Here is a 20232-nt window from a genome sequence, read left to right on the forward strand (position 1 = left end):
AAGATGTCAAGGAGCGGCAGAATACTGCTGCCAGAGTGCGATGGTCGCGTACCAAAGCACTGGCGGAGAGCGTGAAGGCAAAGACCTGAAAAACACAGATTTTTTACGAAAGCCCCAGGAGGAAGGGAGGCCTGGCTAAGGGGCGTAATTCAGGAAAGGAACTGCTCCAGAGGAAAGGGTGCGGAGGCGCCAGAGTGATGCCGGCGCCGAGCAGGGATGGACGGGCCGGCGGGCAGCCGGGCCCCCTCCAGCCTCCGCGGGCAGCAGGTCGGGGCCGGGCCCCCGGGGCGCGGCAGGGCCGCGGGGCCGAGGGCAGGGGGCGGGCGGCGGCAGCGCGGAGCCCGGGGCCGGGGCGGGGCGAGCGGAGGGGGCGGGCAGCCGCAGCCGCGGCGGGCGGGCGGTGCGTGTGCGCGGCCCGGCCCCGGCTCATTACTCAGCGGCCGAGATAGGAGGCGGCGGTGGGAGGCGGTGAGCGCGGTGCCGGGGAGCCCTGGCGGGCCCCGGCCTCGCTGGAGCGGCGGTGTGGGGAGCGGGGCGGGTACCGTGCGGTGGGGCGCGGGATGCGGGCGAGCGGCCGCGCCGCGGGGGCCGGGCTCGGGCCCGGCCCGGCCGCTTTGTTTACGTTTCAGCGGGGCGGCGGGCGGGGAGGGAGCCGGGGGCGGCCCGTGCCCTTGCCCGGGGGCGGGAGGCGGTGCGGGGCTCTCCGGTCCGGTGACCTTCCACGTCTGCTCGGGGCTGGGGCGGGGGGGCTGTAGGTGTCTCGGCGGATAATGGCGGGGGCCTCTTTGTTGGTGTGGCAGGAGGGGCAGGAGGCTCGGCGCGGGGCTCCTCCTCCTCCGGGGAGCGGAGGCACCCAGGCAGGCCGGGCTGGCGTCTCCTTCCAGCCCGGGCGCCCGCTCGGCCTTCGGGGAAGGAAGGGTCTGCGGTGGAGGAGAGGGAATGCAGCCTGCGAGCGAGCCACCTCTGTGGTCAGCTTCCGTGACCTTGCTCTTAAAAGCGCCTCTTAAAGCAAAAATTATCCTTCTGGGATAATGTAATTGCCCCAGCTGTAGGGGCTTGGGGGAGTCAGGCAGTGTCTTTGATTCTTTTGCCTTGGAATTCTTATATTTGTTGCAAAAAAAGTGAGCTGTCTCTTTGCAGAATTTCTTCTGGTCTTTGGTTTCTCTGTGTTGTTAACAGCATCCAGTTTTACTCCCGAAGCCCGTTTCTTTATGCCTTTTTGTCTGGAGTGGTTCTGTCAGTGAAGTTTGATTTGAGCACCGCTAATAACCTACAAATAAAAATCCCACTTGATTATTTATTTCCAGCCCCACCAGCTACGATAAGGGTTTTGAACGCATAGCGTGTTTTTGAATTTCGGTACAGAACAGGCTTGCCGAAGCGTTTTCAGACAATCGAAAAAGCCTACCCGCCTTGGCCTATCTGATAATATAAACACAAAGGGTGTTATGCATGTTCGGGGAAGGAAAGTATTACTTGCCCTAGGGCATGTGCATGTGGAATTGAGCAAGCTTACTCCTTGCAGCTGGGTTTTACTTACAGGTGTGGAGACTTAAGCAGTGATAGTCTGACAGGTCACATGAGACCTAGTCTCACTTCTAGAGATGCCAAATAGATGCACTTCTAGGGCAGAATAGTATATGACATGCATCTTTATGTATTTGCGGGTATAGCAGTATATTAGATCACGTTACAGTTTAAACCATTTCAAAGTTAAGAGAAACAGGGCCAAACCTAGTTAAGGATACTGTCAAAGTGAGTTCACTGACTTGAGCATTACTTATATGTCATAAAGGGAAACACTTAATTCTTCTAATCGTAGTTAAGAAAATTATGTTGAATTTAAAATAGTCCCTTGCTTTGATCTCAGTCTGTGGGGGCAGCCATCTTGTCTTTTTTCCCATTTGGTTCAAAGATGTGTAACATAGACTAGTTTGACAGTAGGATGCAGGTATGGAATTCTGCAGAATGTGTGATGCCAGTGCAGGGACCAGACAAATTGCAGGCTGCCTGTCAGATCTTGACAGTTTTCAGGGCCAGCTGGGCAAAAGTATGATAAGAGAAGGGAGAAAGAAACATCTGCTGAATGAGACTAATCCAGAGTTGCAGAGGGTGTATGAAGTTATGTCATCACTCTGAAAAAGGAATTTTAATGGTGTCTTCCAGTGCAGAAGTTCCCAAACTCTTTGGACCATTGGCTTGTATAAACATTCAAAATAATCTTGTGGGCTGCCACATACTTCATGGAGACTTCTAGGTCAGAAACGTAAGTGGGATGATCTAATATGGTTCTGAGTCCTGTAGTTTTGGACTGCTTCTTCTACACAGAAGTAGAGTTGTCTTTTGTGTGCGGTTTTTGTGTTTTAGCTTTTAACCCTGTTCTTTAGTGACTAAGGCCTTTGCTGGCTTTATAGGTGTGCAGGTATAACCTTCTTTGTAAAGGCTTTAGGTAAACTTGTTATATTGGTGAATTGTTATGCAAATATTAGGAATAAACAAGTGTTTGGAGATTTTAACAACTGAATTTATTTTCTGTCTGATACTTACCTGAGATTGATGTGTTTATTTCATGTTTTGTGTGTATTTTTTTTAAACCACGAGCTAATGGGATAGTATTCGAGACTATAGTGATACCCGGTTATTTGTTCATTGTATATGTGTTTTTGGTTTCTTTTTCATCCTTCCTCAACTGGCTAAATTGTTTGAATGCTTATTGTTTAAAAGATGCATGGAAAGTATATGCTCAGCTCCTCATTTCTGAGGATTGAGCCAGTATTCTGGATAAATACAAATGCCCTTCTTGATAGTCTGCTGAAAAGTATGGTGTGCTATTTCTTAAACTTCATTTCCCACCCACCCCCCTGGGAGAAAAAGTGCTCCGTGTGCATATAGTTTTACTATATATTTTTAATATATATATAATGTTCATTGCTGTATCACTTTGGAAATTAGACTAATCTGGTTTTGATCCTAAAATGTATTTTATTGCTGTAAATGTTTCCTTTAAAAAAAAACCCCTTAGTCCTTAATTCAAAACCTGCAGCAACAGGCTTCTGTTTATGTTATGGAAAGATCTCTTGGCTTTTGAAAGCGCTCTAAAAACGCCAGTTAAGACTACTTATGTTGTTTGCCTGCTGTGAAATTCACCATAGTTTGGACATGGATTCTGAAAAACAATTTTTACTTTGATTTAAGAACCTGAACATCTAGTTTTCAAGTCTTTCAAGAATTCTCTTGTTTAAATGGAGATGGAAATTCACCTTTAAATTTGATAAAGGCCCTTTCTGGCTATCCTCATGAAAAGATGAGCTATACTTAAATAGGCATTCATTGCTCCATTACAAGGTATACTTGTATGAAAATATAGCAATAGTCATTTTTATTTGCATATATTATTTTTAACAGTGACTGTAGTGTCAGTGAAAAATACTTGGTTAATAAAGTCCTTGAGTTTTCAGGGCAATTATAAGTGTTCATATTTCTATAACATCACACCATAGTTTCATCTTCAGTGGCTACATTGCTTAAGCAGTTTCTCTTACCCGCTGTTCCTTCTTGCCAGCTGCTGTGTGGCAAAATAGATCAAGGAGCTCACTGATCCAGCTGAAAAAAAAATCTTCCTCTTGGACTATTTTTCAGCCTGATTAATTCCCTTGTGTGTCTGAACAAATAGTTATGCCGTTGCAAGGTTGGAAGGCAAGGAGGCTGCTTAGGTGGGGATTGCTGTCAGTCATGCGTACGCACAAAGGTATTCACAGATCAAGTAGTGATGGCTGGAAGACTAAAGTGATGGAAGTGGGCAAGCCTCTTATGTTGAGAAGAGCTTGTTTAAAGTTCTGTCTGAAGACTTGGTCTTCTGCTGCTGTTACTGAAAAGCATTCTGAACAAGGTGTTTATTTTGGTTTCTTCAATGCACTGTAGAGCCCCAAATGAATTGGGGATGAGTACCCATTTGGTAGTGAACATTGAACTAGAAGGTATGAGTCCGTAACTTTGTGTGGATGGACATCCATTTCCACACCTAGCTGTATTGTTTCAAAGTGTATGTGTAATATCAATAGGGGCCCTTAAATAAAAAAATCTGGAAATTTTTGGACTGGGGCAGGGTGGTGAGGCAAAAATTGCATCCTCTCAGTGCTCATAACTGTGTTTTCCGCTTTAAATACTGTGTTTGTGAAGAAGAAAATATTAACTATTTTAGGACTGTATTTTACATGTAGTAATGCAAATGCTCACTTGTCTTTTGTGGCACTTCAAAAATATGTAGCGTTTATCTTTTAGGTTATTCTGCTTGGTAGGGGCAGCTTTTAATTGAATGTTCAAAACTTCCCTTACTATATATTTTTCCAGCTTATTATATCTCAGTAATACATGAAGTCTTCAGGAAAAATGTTTGAAATACTCCTTTTATGTCCCAGCTCTTACTCAAAATAGGGGACTACTGATGTAGGTCACTGAGTAGTTTCCCAAGTTGTTTGTATTTACCAAATACTTAGTGGAATTTTATTAGTACTATTAATCTGTACAAGTTTGTTGGCAAAACTGTAGCCTTCTTAGTGAATGGTGATATTTTTTAAGAAATGTGCTGTCTTAGAAGAATTTGAAGATGATTCTGAGAAATTCTTGATGCCTTGGTGATGGGTGGAATACATTGCCAATACATCGACTTGAAGTTTATGGGAAGTAAATAGCAGTAAGTGTAGCTATGCATGATATAACCTTTAATTAAGAGGAATTAATACTTGAATTTGTGGAATTAAGTCACATATCAAAACCAACCAGAATTGCTAGATACTTTTAAAATGCAACTTAAGATTTCCTTGATGTAAACTTTGATATATGAACTCAAGGAACACACCAAGCACATGGGGTAGCAAGCTTTCTTTTGTGAACTGGAAGACTCTTGCATTCTGTGTAGCATAAGGAACACACTCCAGCTTATCATACAGCCAAAGTGAATAGGAGTTTGCTTCTCCTATAGGTTTTACATAGATTTTTGGATGAGAACTCCAAGAGGCTGGAGCTGACTGCATCAAACTGTGAGAAGGAGATCCATTACTGATGTTGAATCAGATCAGCATGGAGAACTGTCCAACCAGCTGTTTATATAGTACTATTACCTTGACTGTTAACTTATTTTGTAAAATATTTTTGTAAGGTTTTCTAATTTTTCTTTGATTTATGTGTGAAGAGATAATAATTTTGGTGTACCAAGCTTATAATAATAGCAACACATTTCTTCTTAACTTTAGATGCTTTTTTCCTATAAGTGATTAAAAGCTAATCTTTGGCTGTTTCTCTGTCCAAATTGATTGCCTGTAAGCTTGATACTAAAATAAACCTCACAGTTGTTGCCCATATTGTCACTTTTATTGTCAGATAAATGCTGCTTGATATATGAACAGACGGGATGCTTATTAATCATTCTCAGTTGGATATTGTAGCTAAAGTGGTGACTGGCAGAAAATATACTTTAACTTAATGGTCATTTGTGTTGCAAACAAAGCAAATACTGTATATGTGCTCATATGTGTGTACACCTAAAACAAACAAAAAGGGCAAACATTAATTCTACAGTCCTGCTGCAATGCCTATTCACTGTAATTATTAATTTTGAGTATTTAAAAATAAAAACCAACCCCAAACAAACCCAACTCTGGCAACCTCCTGTTATTTAATTATATCGACATTATACCAAGCTTTTTTTTTTCTGTACTATAGATCTTAAAAGCATGGAGGAAAAAAGCTCTTTTAACTACAAACTATGGCTAAAATGAGTGTTTCCATCATCGTAGTCTGTGTCCATTCAAACATCTACCTTCTACTTTTAGTATGCTGAACAAAACCTGAAATGTCTCCAGTCTGGTGTTTTGATTGTTGAAAAATAAGAAGAATGAACGTTAGGTATCATATTTCTCACTGTGATCTCAAAGTCATGGAAATGCCCGGCTCTGTAAGTGTGTCTTTCATTTTATGCATGTAGGTGTGTAAAATGAAAATGATTCTTCTGCTGTGGATTGCTGGGAGCTGCTGGCTGGGCAGCAACTCTTGCAGAAGAGAACCTGGGGCTCCTGATGAATGAGAAAGTGCCCAGGAGTCAGCAGTGTTTCTCTGTAGCCCTCAAGGCTCTTTACTTACTGGGCTGCATTAGAAAGAGCCTGGCCAGCAAGTGCAGGGAAGGAACTGTTCCCATGGGTGAAGCAGCTGTGAAGCTGCAGTGCTGCCCAGTAGATCACACATACGTGCACCCAGTGTGAGACAGACTGGAGGGAGTCCAGCTGTAGGTTGCTCAGATGGCTGGGGCCTGGAGCACCTAAGGGTGGAGGAGGGACTGGGTTTGCAACCTGAGGAAGAGAAGGCTAAGGGAGAATGTAATTGCTGTATTTAGCCATCTTTAAGCAAGGATTTATAGAGATGATGGAGCCACTTTCCCCCCAGAAGTGTACAGTGAAAGATGAGTCAATGGTCACAAGACATAAGAAGGGAAACTTCAGTAGGATGTGAAGGGAATGTCTTGATGCATGGGAATGGGTGAGTGCTGCAGCAAGAGCCCAGAGGGGCCACAAGACTCTCCAGCCATGGAGACTTTTGACTGGACAAGGTCCAGAGCAACCTGATTTCAATACAGATTTGAAGTTCTACCTGTTTTGAGCACATAGATGATCTCCAGAGGTTGCTTTCAAGCCATGTTATGATTCTACTGTTTATAGATTTTTAAAATTTTATTTTCAAAGTAGCTTGAGGAAGTTGACAAAACAAAGGCACGTTGACATAGATAAACAAGGCTGCTCAGAACTGTGTTAGACATTGTGGAGGGAAAAGTAATAAAATGTGATCAGCATCTTCATTCAAGTCTGCTGGTGGCAATACTGGCATTTTTCTGCCCCGCATTGAACTTTCCAGCTGTCTAGGCTAGAAGTGCTTGCAGGCTAGCATAAAGGATAAAAAAAAGGTTATGGTACGTATCATGCCTGTGATCACTGTGGTGAACATAAAAACCTATCTCCAAAGGAACAGCCTGCAGTAAGCAGCCTGGTAGCCAGTTGAAGTTTGTCCAGATCTTGCTTTCTGTAGCGGAGGAGCATGTTGGCAGCTGCTGCTGCAAGGCTTTGATCTTCTGCTGGGTGGGTGATGGTTCCTTATGCTTAGTTGGAGCATGGTTACTCCAGAAAGTGGCTTCATGGAGCAAACCAGCTGTGATTTCAAATTGATCACAATAGCAGTTCATGACTGCAGAGAGGTGGTAGGACTAATAGCAGCAGGGAGAAAGAAAAAGAGCCGTGGCAGATCCATAAATCTTTCTGTGCAGTTGTCCTTAATGCTAGTGCCACCTTGAAAAGACAGCATCTTGCAGCTCATTTATTTCTGTTAATTCTTATGTATTGTCCATTTAGTAAAGTCAACCAGAAATCTTAGGGAACAGGAGGTAACGAGGATAGAAAGTTACAGCCCGGAGTGACTGGTTTGTATCTTGGCAAAGCAGCTGTCCTGGGGTTTGAACCCATAGGCAAATATGTGAATACAGCTGCTTGTGTATGACTCTTAAGAATTCTGTGGGAAATCTGGTTTTGGAGATGGGACATTCTTGCAAGCCCTAGATGTATTCTCTTAATAGCTTTAATACCTAAGATTATGTTGGAGCAAGGTTAGCAGTAGTTATGATGCTTCCTGCAGGATCTTGGGTATAAGGTACAAACATAATTTCAAGCATGTAATCCAAATTTTAAGTTTTACTATGGAAACATTAAAATCTTGATAAATTCTTGATTGTTCATTGTGTGAATGTTTTCGACAGTTAGAAGCATCCTGGTCACCTTCAGAGTAGGAAGGGTAGTAACATGATACCCTAAAAAGCTTTGTTAGAAGGTGTGGGCTAGGTTCATTTGTTTCTTTTTGTGCCAAAAGTGAATACTCAGGAGACACACAGTAACAGGAAGGTCTTTGTGTGTGGCAGTGGTTCATTTATTAATGAGGAGCAAAGCCTTCCAACAGCTAGTGACTTTCATTTGCACAATTGCTGCAATGCAAAATTCCTCCTTGTTGAACACTAGCTAGGGTTTCTTTTGCTGTTTTTTAAATTGAGGCATTACAGGATTCTTCTGCTGCTTACATGTTGAGGTGGGGAAGAAAAGTTCAGTTTCTAATAAGATTATGTTGGACATAAAAGTTTCATTAATATTGGAGTGGTGTTGTGGGGGAATCAGAGAACCTTGATGTGACTAGAGGTACTTTATTTTCCTGCTCTTAGTTTATTTGAAATGCTTTGTTCTTAGTTTTCTTCAGAAAGTTTCTCATCACAACTCTTTGTGCGCATACCCACTAGCACTAGTGTACAGTGCAGAGCAGTGCTTCTGAAGGATTTTTTTGTTCTTGTTTAAAGAATGGGAATTCTCTAACTCTTCCTAGTTTGGGAACCTCTGTCCTAGGAATTCTTTTCTAGGACAGAGCATCAGGCACTACCGAAGTCTAAAGGAAATGGGACAACAGAACAGACTATTGCCGTTAGTAATAAATCCTGAAGATTGGTGTAGTTTCCTACAAAATACCTAGGAAGTAAAGCCTTTATTTTGAAATGTACTGCCTGCCTTCCTACCCCATTCCCAGTAAATTATTGTGCAAAGTACTGTACTGCATTGCAGGAAGTATGTGTGAAGGAATTGTCAGTGCTGAGGTTGTAATATGTTTTGGAGTTTTTTGTTCCATTCTAAAGCTCTTATTACTCAGGTATTTTATGCCAAATACTTTAAACAGGATTTCATAGCACATTAATCTGCTTGTACTTAACAGATAAATGCATGAATTAGTGAAAGTAGCACATTCATAATTGGATTCTTAAGTTTTTGTAACTGGGATTTAAAGTTAAAATATTTTAGGATTTTCTTTTTGGTGGAACTATTGATGTGATTCTTAAATGTAGTTTTAGAACATTCTGAAAACTTTTTTTCCTAGCTGTTATGCAACTCCTTACTTCCTCTAATGTTCTGTAGCTATTGTCCTCTTCACCACTGATAGATAGTTAATGAGTATTTTAGGTCATTTCATATCTTTAATTTGCTTGTGTCCTTTAAAAGAATTAGAGAATCTTTTCATCTGTTTCTTCTGCTGAAACATTTAGCTTCCAGATGCTTCATCTTCCCCTACAAGAAGAGGTTAAAGAACAAGCATTTCCCCTACCCCAGAGTAATCCTGGAATGGGATTTCGCTTCTAACCTTGTGCAGATCTCACTGAAGCACTCTTGAGTCATATTTGCTGTTTTACTGTGCTGATGGTTTGCCTATTTATTATATATTACTGCTTTGCCAGTGATCATTGGGTGGGCAGAGGACTAGTATATGCAGGCAAACTTTTGTGGTACAGTTAGAATTAACAGTCCCTTAGGTAGTTAGCTGAAACAGTATAGTGCCAAGATTAATAATTTATTCTCTTCTTGTGAATTTCAAGTTAGATTACAGTTAAGCTTTCTCAAGTACTTGATTAAGTTGAATGGGCTGTGACATACGATTCTGCACAAAAGGGAGGTATGTAAAGCCGTATGGAATAGCATGCCCTTGAATGCAGTAGTCCCAGTCATTTGGCAGGATTATGGTTTAAGTGAGACTTTTAACCTGTTTTCTGGGTCCACCAGCATGCGTTCAGATTGCTCTTCTGACAGTTGAATTTGGTACTTAAAATGGGACAGCTTTTTGAAGTTGTGCTTCACTGAATTTTCACTGATTTCAGATTTTAAGAACATTGTTAAAAAAAAATTGGAGTGACAAATAATGCCCTGCCATAAACTTGAATATTTTAAGCCTTTTGAAAAATGTTTACCTTGATTTTCTCACCATCTACTGTCCTTTTTTTATAATCTTTTATTTGAAAAAGGATTAAGGAATTGGAAGATCCTTGCCTTATCCTATTATTTCTGAAAAAGAGAGTGTTGCTAAGAATAGTCTTTTACTCTGCTGTCATAAGAGCTTCTCTCCCAAACTGTAGAATTACACAAGGTTTTTTTTGATAGAACCATTTCAGTTTATGATTTCTGTGGCAAAACTGACCTGCAAGAGACAGTTGGCGAAGTGTTACTTCATATATTGTGATAATAGGATTCATCATGGAACCATCTGTAGTGGAGCTTCATGTGACATTACACTGAAGAAGCTGTAGAGATACTCTCCTATGAAATGTAGCACTGCAGAGTGTTTGCAGAGTGGTAATTTTTTTGTAGATGTAGCACTATTCATTCTAATAATGCTTGTTCTAGAAAAATGCTACCTATTAAATCTTTTTGTGATTAACGTCACAGTTCAGGAGTCCATTAAAAAAAAAAAACTAGAGAGGAAAGGTAGGGTGAGAATCTTCTGCATTAGAAATGCCAGTTTACAGGCTGTTTAATACTGCGTGCTGCAGCCTATCTGCCTCTTCTTTTACATCCTACTGGCACATGAATCTAAAACCTATTCTAGAGAGGAAGGAAGATATTTATCTTAAAGAATCTCTGCTGATGTCCAATCACTTCTTAAAAAAAGAATAGAGAAACTGCAGTATATTCCATTACAAATACATCATTTCACTGTGCAACCTCCTGTGTTAATTTCTGTGTCATATATACCCTTATCATACAAAACTCTGGAAAACTTATAGTACAGAATACCATATAGTAGCAGAGTGTCATTGTAATAAACTAAATCAGAAGTGATTTATAACTTGGTGAGGCTGTGTATGTTAAATAAGTGCTATTGGTCACAGATAAGGACATTCCAGAGCAGTGGGTTGTGTTACAGGAACTGGCTTGACCATGAGAAGTGCTGGGAGGTTTTATGTGCTGCTGTCTTATTTGTTTCTGATGTGAATAACCAGGGCTGATTTGAGTGTCACCAAAATCAACTCGTAAGCCTCAGATAAGGTTTGGGTAAATCTGAAATTTTGTAACACTTAATACAGTTTTCAGGATGTTTTAAATGCTTATGTTGGTGGCTCTCTCCAGAGAATGCTTCATGTTCAGAATATGTACCTTTTTAAAAAATATATTCCGTAAACCAGGAAATCTGGATAGCACCAAGTGTTTAATATTCACAGATGATGAAGTGTCAGGTTTCATCTCCGCCGCTACAAACCAGCAGACTTCCCTGCTTCCTTAGAGGAGACAGAGATGGTTGAAAAAATGGTAGATAAGCAAGCACAAATTTTCACATCTTTTCATGGAGCTGATAGCATGCACTCACTTGCACTTCTTTTTTTCCTTGCCTTCAGGCTACTGGAAGTCTGATTTTTGTACTATGCTATATATTTTGACTTATCTTCTCATTCTTCTGTTTTTTTGAATCTTAATTTTGTTTTACTTCAGCTTCACATGTTACAAAGTTAGAGATGCTGGTGTCCATAATGTGTGTTTTACCTAATTGCCAGGCAGGGCCTAAACCAACAGACTGTGGATAATTTTCTTCGTGACCAGCTGCTTTAGTGACTTGTAAAGGGGAGATAAAACTGGGTAGCACTAGAAGTGCCAGAGGTGAGGTCAGTTATCTGATTGTTTTAGGTAATATAAGTGTGTAGAAGATAAATAGAAACGTGCAGTCCCATGTGGGATTTTTTTCCTGTGCTTTGTGGTGATCTCTTTTATTGTCTCTGTGCTGTTAACAAACAATACCTTAAGTCTTCATGAATGACTACTATATGCTAGTATTTTTTTGTAGTGGAAGGGCTGTAGCTTGTAGACTGGCATTATGTGACAATATTTTAGAGTGTAGAGAAACTGAGGTGCAAGAGTAGGAAGGTGGATTAAGTGAAATCCTCCCAATAACAGCTTTATCGATTAAAAACCAGAAAAATGTCTGTTTTGAAAAGAGAATCACTGCAAAACTTATGTCAGTTGTGAATAATTTACTGTGTGTGTGCACTTGTTACTTGGTTCTTCGTTTTCCTGCTTGTGCAAGGTATGTGGTGTGGTTATCTGACTATAAAGAATTCGATTCTCAGCTGAATTTGATTCGATAATAAACAAATATTTTAGAAGCAGCAGAAATTATATTGATTGTGTTATTTTGGATGTTTTGTAAGAGATGTTTCACAGTATAAGAATTCACTTTAGCAATGTGCGTAGCAGTTCTTCAGAAATGTGCATAGCAGTTTAATATTGATTTTTATATAGAGGGTACTCAAAAATTGTGAGTGCAGGTTCAGCATCTGAAGTTGGTGCTGCTGATCTCTATTGAGGCAAGGCGTTTTCTTAAACCACTTCAGAAAATATTGCTGTTTGCATAAATGCATGCTTTGACCTTCTGAGGAAAATGTGATGTGAAGTGGACATGTTGGCCTTGCCTGTGCTCCATGTGTGTGAAATTGCTGTTGGAGGTTCTGTCCATGCCAGCTGGCCGAGCAGCTCTAGGAAATAGTTCAGTTGGAGAAGTGTTTAACAACAGGAATTGGTTTTGTGACTTTCTACATGTTTGGATGTGATATTATACTACCCATTTCTAGACAAATGCCAGTATCTCAATAGTCTGCTAGTTACAGTCTTTATTTTGTTGCTGCCAGTTGTAGGTCTTTCTTTGCTGTTAAACAACCTCTGAATTGTTAGTCGCTTCTGACATTATATCAGACTGTTTGAAGTTGCCTGAAACACAGAAGTGGAAAAGCTGAAGATCCAGTTGCCTAATACAAAAATCTGCTCACTTTCTCTCACTTCAGGTTTCCCCAGTTTCAGGTTCAGCTGTTAACATTTTGACACTGATGGCTGCAAGCTGTGGCTGATTGCTATTTCTGGCTACCTAGTATTTGAACATAGTTTGATGCAGGGAGTTCAAGCACTGGTGCATAAAACATGATGTTGAAAATAAGCTGTTTGAGCTCATTCCTGGTTTTGTTATTAACCTTTTATTGTGGCTTGTGAAACATTTGGGGTGAGGTTCCCAAAATGACATGTGCTTTGTGGAAACATCTACTTTCGGCTGAGATGCCATGGTCTTGATCAGGTAAGTCTGACAGGAGCCATGCTAGAGAACATGCCAGCTTCAAGTTCCTGCCTAGATGACTAACCCTGCAAATATAATCCCTAGGGGATCCCAGCTTCAGTGATGCCACAGAACATGTCCTCAGCCTTGGTGAAATCACCTTGTTCGAGAGAGGGCAAGGAACAGCGTGAAAAGGGAGAACTCAGGGGGCTGCATTTGCCAGCAGCTGCTACTGAAGAGCTCTGCTTGGGGAAATAAGTATGTTCTGCTTCCCTGGAGAAATCCTTGATTGGCTGCCAGTCCTAACTCTCTTCTGTGTGCCTTCGCTCCCTCCAAAGCAAACAGGGAAGCTCCTAAGTGCTAGTGGTGCTTGTAAGTCAGGCTGTTCCCCTGCGCTCTGCCCCAGTCAGTGCTGCAGCTGCTGTCACAGCCCCTCCGTGGGGGTCACTCACTGACTGAAGTGACTAGAAGAAGGAGCAGGTCATTTTAATTAAGATGAAAAATGAAACATGCATTTGATAACCTTATTAAATGAGAAAAATTATATATACAAATAACTTTTAGTCTGTCCCTAAGCTGGAAGCTGACTTTCAGTAGGTGTGAAATTTTATGGAAACATTCTGCCCCCTTCCATAACACACTGGAGTTATTTTTATTCAGTGGATAACACAATGTCTGGCTTGGGCATTACAGTTCATAAAATGTGTAAATATTAGGCTGGGAAAGATTTAAATTGCAGGAGGCTCAGTAATAGTAATTAAAAAAAAAAAGTTGCTGGTTGTGTTTCTATGAAGAAGTTTTCTCCTTTCTTGCCCCTCAAATTCTACTATAATAGCATTAAAGATAAAAGTTCACCCATTTTTGCAAGAAAGAAAACCAGAGGGCTGTGCCTGGGTGTCTGCTGAAGAACTTCTCTGTATTACTGAGAAGTTGACTAGCATTTATCAGCAGCTCTGGAGATAGCCCTGGTGTCCCCCTAGAAGATTAGTTCATCCTCGGTGTGCTTGGGTTCTGCTCTCTTGCCTCTTACTCACTGTGTGTTTTACAGATGGGGGGGGGAAAACCCCCCGAGTCCTCCTCTACTAATTCAGGCTCCTCTGTTGTTTTTCTTGTGTTCATATCATCCTTAGTAAATTTTAAATATGTATTTCTGCTTTGATTCAGGATCTGGAAAACTCCTGCTTTGTTTCTGATTTTTAAAATTGCAGTTTTTCTTCCATAATCCACAGTAGTAAATAGCAATTAGAAAGATTCCTTTTTCCATGGTAGTCCAGGCTGCCTTGACATTTTTGAAGAGTTATAGGGGAGATGCAGTTTCTTGCCTAAGTGTGAAGTGCAAGGTCTGGAATTTGTGAGGATGCAAGAATTTTTGAGATGGAAAAGGAAATAAGGAATGAATAGTGTGTACTGTTATATCTGTGAAGAGAAGTATGGGACTAGAGAGCAGAAGCAACCCAAAGGCTGGAGAGATGTATGCATAGCAAGAAAGCGGCTTGGTTTAGAGTATCTGAGAGTACCTCATCTGCAAAAGGTTCTCTGTGAACCTGAAGGGACTGTGTGTACTTATGCATGTTCAGTCTTAAAAATGCTTAGTTTTCTCCATTTGAGTTCTTACCTTCAGCCACTACTACTTTGGGCCCAGACTCAAAGCACCTCACAATTCTTGAGGTCCTTTATACTTCTTTTGTACTTACATCTGGAGATGATGGTTGTAAGAAAGCTCCCTGTATGTATGTGAGGTAATAGGATTACTTGTCTGTTCCAAACAGAACTGGGATTTGGGGAAAGATATCAGTTGTGGAGATTAAAGTCAGATTATCAGACTTGTTTTGTAAGTGCCTCTTTCAAGAAGTGGTAGCTGGTCCTTGGAACACTCTTTTGTAGACAACACAAAGTATTGAATTTAGAAGATTTTACTAAGGGAATTTTTAATGACAACCGATAAAGAAATAAGTATAGACTGTTTATTTACCAGGTTAAGAATTTAGAACAAGGAGTTGAATTTTAGATCTTTTGTGAGTAGCTTACAAAACCAGTTTTATGTAAATATTCTTTTCCAAGCAATATGATTTGTTGATCTTCCTTGTCAAAGGGAAGACATGCTTCCTCCTTTGCTTGGAGCCTGTTGTGCTCCCAACCATCCCATATGCAAATTTGTTTTTTAATAGTAAAGCTAATGTTCGTTTTAATTTTACGAATTTCTTTATTTTACTTTTCTATTGATGGGAAAGGGATCACTGTACGGGTTCGAATCAGAATTCTTCTGTATGGAGTGCAGGTGCTGTTGTGTGAGCCTGTGCTCTTTAAGTGGTAGATGGATCCTTGATACTGACTGGGACTCCAAGTGATTTTTGGAATGCAGAATTAAGTTCAGTTGATTGCAATTGCATTCAATTAGTTGATCTTTTTATGGAAACTGTAATAAGGTGAGTATTGGCCAAGAAAAGGTAGCTGGAGTGGAGAAGGGGGTGGTTTATTTCCCTGCACATCCTCCCCTTCTTAGTAGATTCCTCAGATTACAGTGACTGTTTTAATACTCAGATGAGATGACGGAAATATATGAAGAAAACTCTATCTAGTTTTCTAGATGCCTAGAAAAAGTCATCATGGGATCTGGCTGGAGCATGAGGCTAGAGTCACTATTTGAACCTGTAAACTGCAATTTTAAATCACTGGGAGGATTGCATTAGTATTGATGGATTTCATGCGTTGTTAATTTAGGACTCTGCATAGTTGTTTTCTGTAAAATGTACTAAGAACAGAGTTAGTTTTAACAGAGAGGGCTCTAAGTCTTCCCAAGAGATTTATCAATCTGGCAATGTCGTTTGCTGAACTACTGAGCTAATTTGTTGGTACAAACAGCTCGTATTATATTCTCCTAAATTTCATTTTGCTATTGCATAACTCGGAAGTTTTTTGCTTTAAAGCTATATTTATTTTTCTATACCAAACCTGTCATCTTTTCTGAAATTATCACCTTTAGTGGAGAAAGCCATCTATTTATTGTTAAATATTCAATAGGCTCTTAGAAATCAAATAATTGGCTTTGAATTGTCTGTAAAAAGTGAGTATTAAAAAAGAAAACATAATGGTCCTAAAGTTTAAAAAAATCAGTATTTCTCAAATCTCTTGTCTTCAGGCAAACTGAAGTGACTTAACTCTTCTCTGTTCAGACTTGAAAGGGGTAGACAAGTCATAAACCAGAAATCTAAATGTGCCCTTGTTGCATTTATGCAGGTTTCCCCTGCCTCAGTACTTCTCTTCTGGATGAACACTGAGACCTGATGTCCACCTTTGCTTTACTGAACCTGTAACTAGTGAAGTTAGACTTTCTGGTGGCCAAAAGATATGTTAAAATGTACTGCTATTTTAAGAAATGTACCTACGCTGCATTTCAGACCTGTGGTATATAAGAATCACTCCACTATATTTGTGGTTTTGTTTATAATAGTTGCCTGTGGAAAATAGCTCCTGAGATCAAGCTGTAAACTTGAAATTCTGTGCTATGCCTCTCCTCTTGTGGGTGGCGTCAGCCAAACAGAGGACATAACGCAGATGCACATTAAATGTTGTGCAAGGCCCTTCTATATCAATTACACACAAGCTAGAGATCTCATTAAATGCATGTCAACATTAGGAGTAGTTTAGCCAATCATGTGGTAGTTGTTCAACTTAAAACCATCTGATTTATGAAGGCGTAATTTGAAAGCTATGCAGAAGGTTAAGAAAATTAATCCTGTAGTCAACTATGAGAATATTTCATTTTAGAATAAGCTTCAGATTTTTCAGACATCTTTAGCATTTATACTGGTCTAGTAATATCTTGCTGCAGTGTTCACACAGCTAACATTAACTCCTTTTTCCAGATTCCTTGACTGCATTAGCATTTAACAGAGCTGGAAGTATTGTGAAATATAACTCAGTTTCAAGGGCAGTATGGAAAAAGAAAACATTAAACTGTGATTACTTTTGTGAATCACAGAATGAGTTAATGAACGTACCTTTAAGAAACAGAATGCTTTTGTTCTTTCCTTTCCTAAATTTGAGCCTTTGAAGCATTTGTTGTATTAAGTATCTGAAAACTGGGCTCTGTTTGCCTTATCTGTTTAGCAGATGTCCAGAAGCCTTTAAATGTGACAGCTGAAAACTAGACAAGCATTCACAAACACACGATGCATACAAATCAGCTATGTGTGAACTGTATTTTCACAAAGAAATTAAATAAAATTCATTAATGCAAGAGCTTTGTGTACACTGTGCATTTGTTTTGCTTTCAGTAGCAATCTAGCATATACTTGAAATAGTGTTGGCTTTCTCTAGGTCAACCACAGATTCCTACAGAATATTCATTTTGCTAGTGTTAGATCCCCTTCTAAATGGAGTTATTGAATCATCATTGATATGTAGCTTATGCCATTGCAATGTTGATTACGTTACTAATCAATGTGTTAATGTATGCAATTGTTTTATTTTAAAATTGCCTTTTTCCATTTCTGCATCTTTTTAACTGCCATGATCTTCAGCTTTTGTCACCCTACTTTTGAGCAACTACTGCAGTAATCTCCTTCCTTAATTGTAAAACAGTTTTGCCCAGGAGCCGCTGGTCTTCCGAGTATGTAGGTAGATTGCTGTCCCAGTTGGTATTTGTGTTGTACCTAAGACACATCTTGCCCCAAAGACTGTTTGCTGGCTTAGCATCCTAATTTTCTTCTAAGACTAAGCCCATTTATGCTTGCTCTTAGGAAAGGATTGCTTTAGCAACCATGAACATGAAAACCAAGTCCGGTTCCACACAAAATTGTAACTAATGATGGTTGTTCCTGCCTATGACTTTTCTCATTTCTTACATTTTATTACATTTCAAGGTATTAGGGTATGAAAATATCTTCTCAGCTGTGCAATGTACAGAGCATGTGTTTCTCCACCCTTCAAGTTGGCAGTATTCTAGCCAATTCTATCTCTATGTCCCTAGTGGGAAAATTATCTCCTGGGTTCCATTTCTTCGTCTGAAAAGAAGAGACATCTCTCAAATGTATGCTTTCCTGTTAATTGTTGCTATCTCTAGTGAGGGAAAGGTGCAGAAGAGGTCTTAAAGTATTTTGTGCTCTTATGTAAACTGAGAGATCCTTTCTTCCACAAAACCTGTCCCGTTTCTGTTCCTCTGTATGCCTGGAACGCATGCGTTCAGAGCACTGTGTGAGAGAAGTAACATTATCTGTAGATATGTTTTGTTTTTAAAGAGATCGCTGATTTAAAAAGCACAGACTTGGTATCTAGTTGATGTGAAAGCTAGCAGGCGTAATAGCCAAGAAAATATTCCTTGATGGTAGTGCTGTGCTGAAGGTAAATACTCAGATGTCTAGCTGAAAGCACATGGTTTTCTAATTAAATTCTAATTGTGGATACATAAATGTGCTGTGGTTAACTCGGGTATACAACACTTGTGAACTGTGCAAGTTCTTGCAGTTGCCTGCTGTTTCACCTAAACTTCTTGGAGTCCTGTTGGAGATGAGCCTGCGTTGATCTTAAAAGCAAAATGTGAGATTGCCCAAATTCAGCCATAATGATGTACTGCGTACAGGTCTGACAACCGTGTCTGTACCACACGCTCTGCATGACCATACACCTTGAGTGAGCCACACTGGTGCCAGCTCTATTTTGAACACATTGAGCTCATTTACAGTTTGGGAGTGTGCTGTTCAGAGTTGAAGCTCTGTTACTTTGGAGACTCCTTTATAGCACTGTCCAGTGATATAGATCATAGGCATAAAAAGCTTTAAATAAAATGGGGTCTGGAATGAGTATCAAGCCATCTCTCTCTGCCTTCTAAAGAAATCAATTTACACACTCTGCAAAGTCAAGTTTACCAAATACATTGCTATTGTTTATAAAATTTTGCATTGCAAGTTTTTTTTTGTTTAATTGATGTCTAAGTCTATCTGGCTATTTCTAAGGTTTTTAATGCACCCACAGTAGCGCTTTTTAAGTGAAAGCTGTGTGAGCAAAGGATTAGCTCCTCTCTTTCTCACTCCACCTTCCTGTCCCCAAATCCTCTGTTTCTCTGATGTATTTAGGCTGTACTGGAAAAATATTGTAACGTATACTGTCCATACATTGTGGTGTATCTTGATTAATAAATTGAATGTTTTCTGTGTTAGAGGCAAAGTTTGGTAGTAGTATTAAAAGATACCACTATGTTATCTTCCAGATATCTGGAAGTTAGCAAGTTTATATAGGACAGTCTTGTTGAAAAATGCTAAGGCACACACCTTTCTTGAAACAGACGTAAATGACAGATGTTTGCATATTTGTATATAAACATTGTTAGACATGGTTTCTTTTATTCTAAAGTCTTACTGTTGTTTTAAATATGCTTATTTTAAAGCTGGGTGAAGAAATTTGGTCAGTCTTCATTGTCAGTATTCAAGTGAGGAGGAGGAGGAGCATGAGGTGTCAATGAAACATTTTTATAAATATCTATACATCTTAAGGTTAGCCATAATGTTTATTTTCATAGATACATGGCACTTGTCTTTTCAAGGAGCTACAAGTTCAATGCATCCATATTCATGCTTTTAAACCTTAAACTTTATCAGGCTGTATAAAACAAGTGGTGGGTGGAAATTGTTGACCATTTTAAGTCTCCTGCAGGACTACTGAGTTCTAGTTGCTTTTAGTGGAGTCAGACTAAGACTTATGTACAGCCTTGAAGGTCCTCTACAGGACTTTCACTGTACAGATACAGTGGTATTTCCATTTCCAACATTTTTATTGTACTTCCTTGGGTAAATTCTACGTATAGCAATCTGAAGAATTAGTAAGTTAATATGCCAAACCACACTGTACTATCTTAGGGTTCAGTTTTAGAGTATCCTCATAATGAGTAATTGTGGGCTGCCGCTAAAAGGTTGCCATGTATTAAAATTTGCTTAGGCAAGGTATTTTCAAGGAAGAGCACAATAGTTGATGTGTGAGAGGAAATTGAAGTGTTCTGTGGGATTCTTCCCCTGCTGACAGTTGACAGTGTTCTGGCAAGTTGACAGTTAATGGGACAAATGTATTATTAGTTTCCTCATTAATAATAGAAATCTGGAATCCACATCCTGCCTTTCTTCCCATGTGTGCTTCTGCAAAATTGCTAGAAAATGCAAGAAAATGTAAAATTTCAGGCAGGCAAGTTTATCTGATATAGCTTAATCATGTTTTAATGAAAGACATTGCAGGCATACATTGTGTAAGAATCTTGAAAGTCTGACAGTTTTTGAATTTAGACTCAGTTTAATATTTAAAGACTAAGAC

The 20232-nt window shown here is 39.8% G+C and overlaps 1 protein-coding gene across 12 annotated transcripts in view; it reads left to right on the forward strand.

Annotated features, from left to right (window-relative positions):
- The first annotated feature begins 217 nt into the window (after positions 1–217).
- MAPK8 (mitogen-activated protein kinase 8) overlaps positions 218–20232 on the forward strand; it is a 52295-nt gene continuing 32280 nt past the window's right edge. For 10 of the 12 annotated variants that reach the window (XR_012623997.1, XR_012623998.1, XR_012623999.1 and 7 more), the window contains exon 1: positions 374–468. The gene's annotated coding sequence lies outside the window, so the exon portion shown is untranslated. Of the gene's footprint in view, positions 268–373; positions 469–680; positions 692–20232 lie in introns of those variants that run through there. The other 2 variants (XM_074830837.1, XM_074830836.1) reach the window with 2 other exon arrangements.

Source organism: Strix aluco, chromosome 7 (assembly GCF_031877795.1).
Source record: "Strix aluco isolate bStrAlu1 chromosome 7, bStrAlu1.hap1, whole genome shotgun sequence".
NCBI classification, from domain to species: Eukaryota; Metazoa; Chordata; class Aves; order Strigiformes; family Strigidae; genus Strix; species Strix aluco.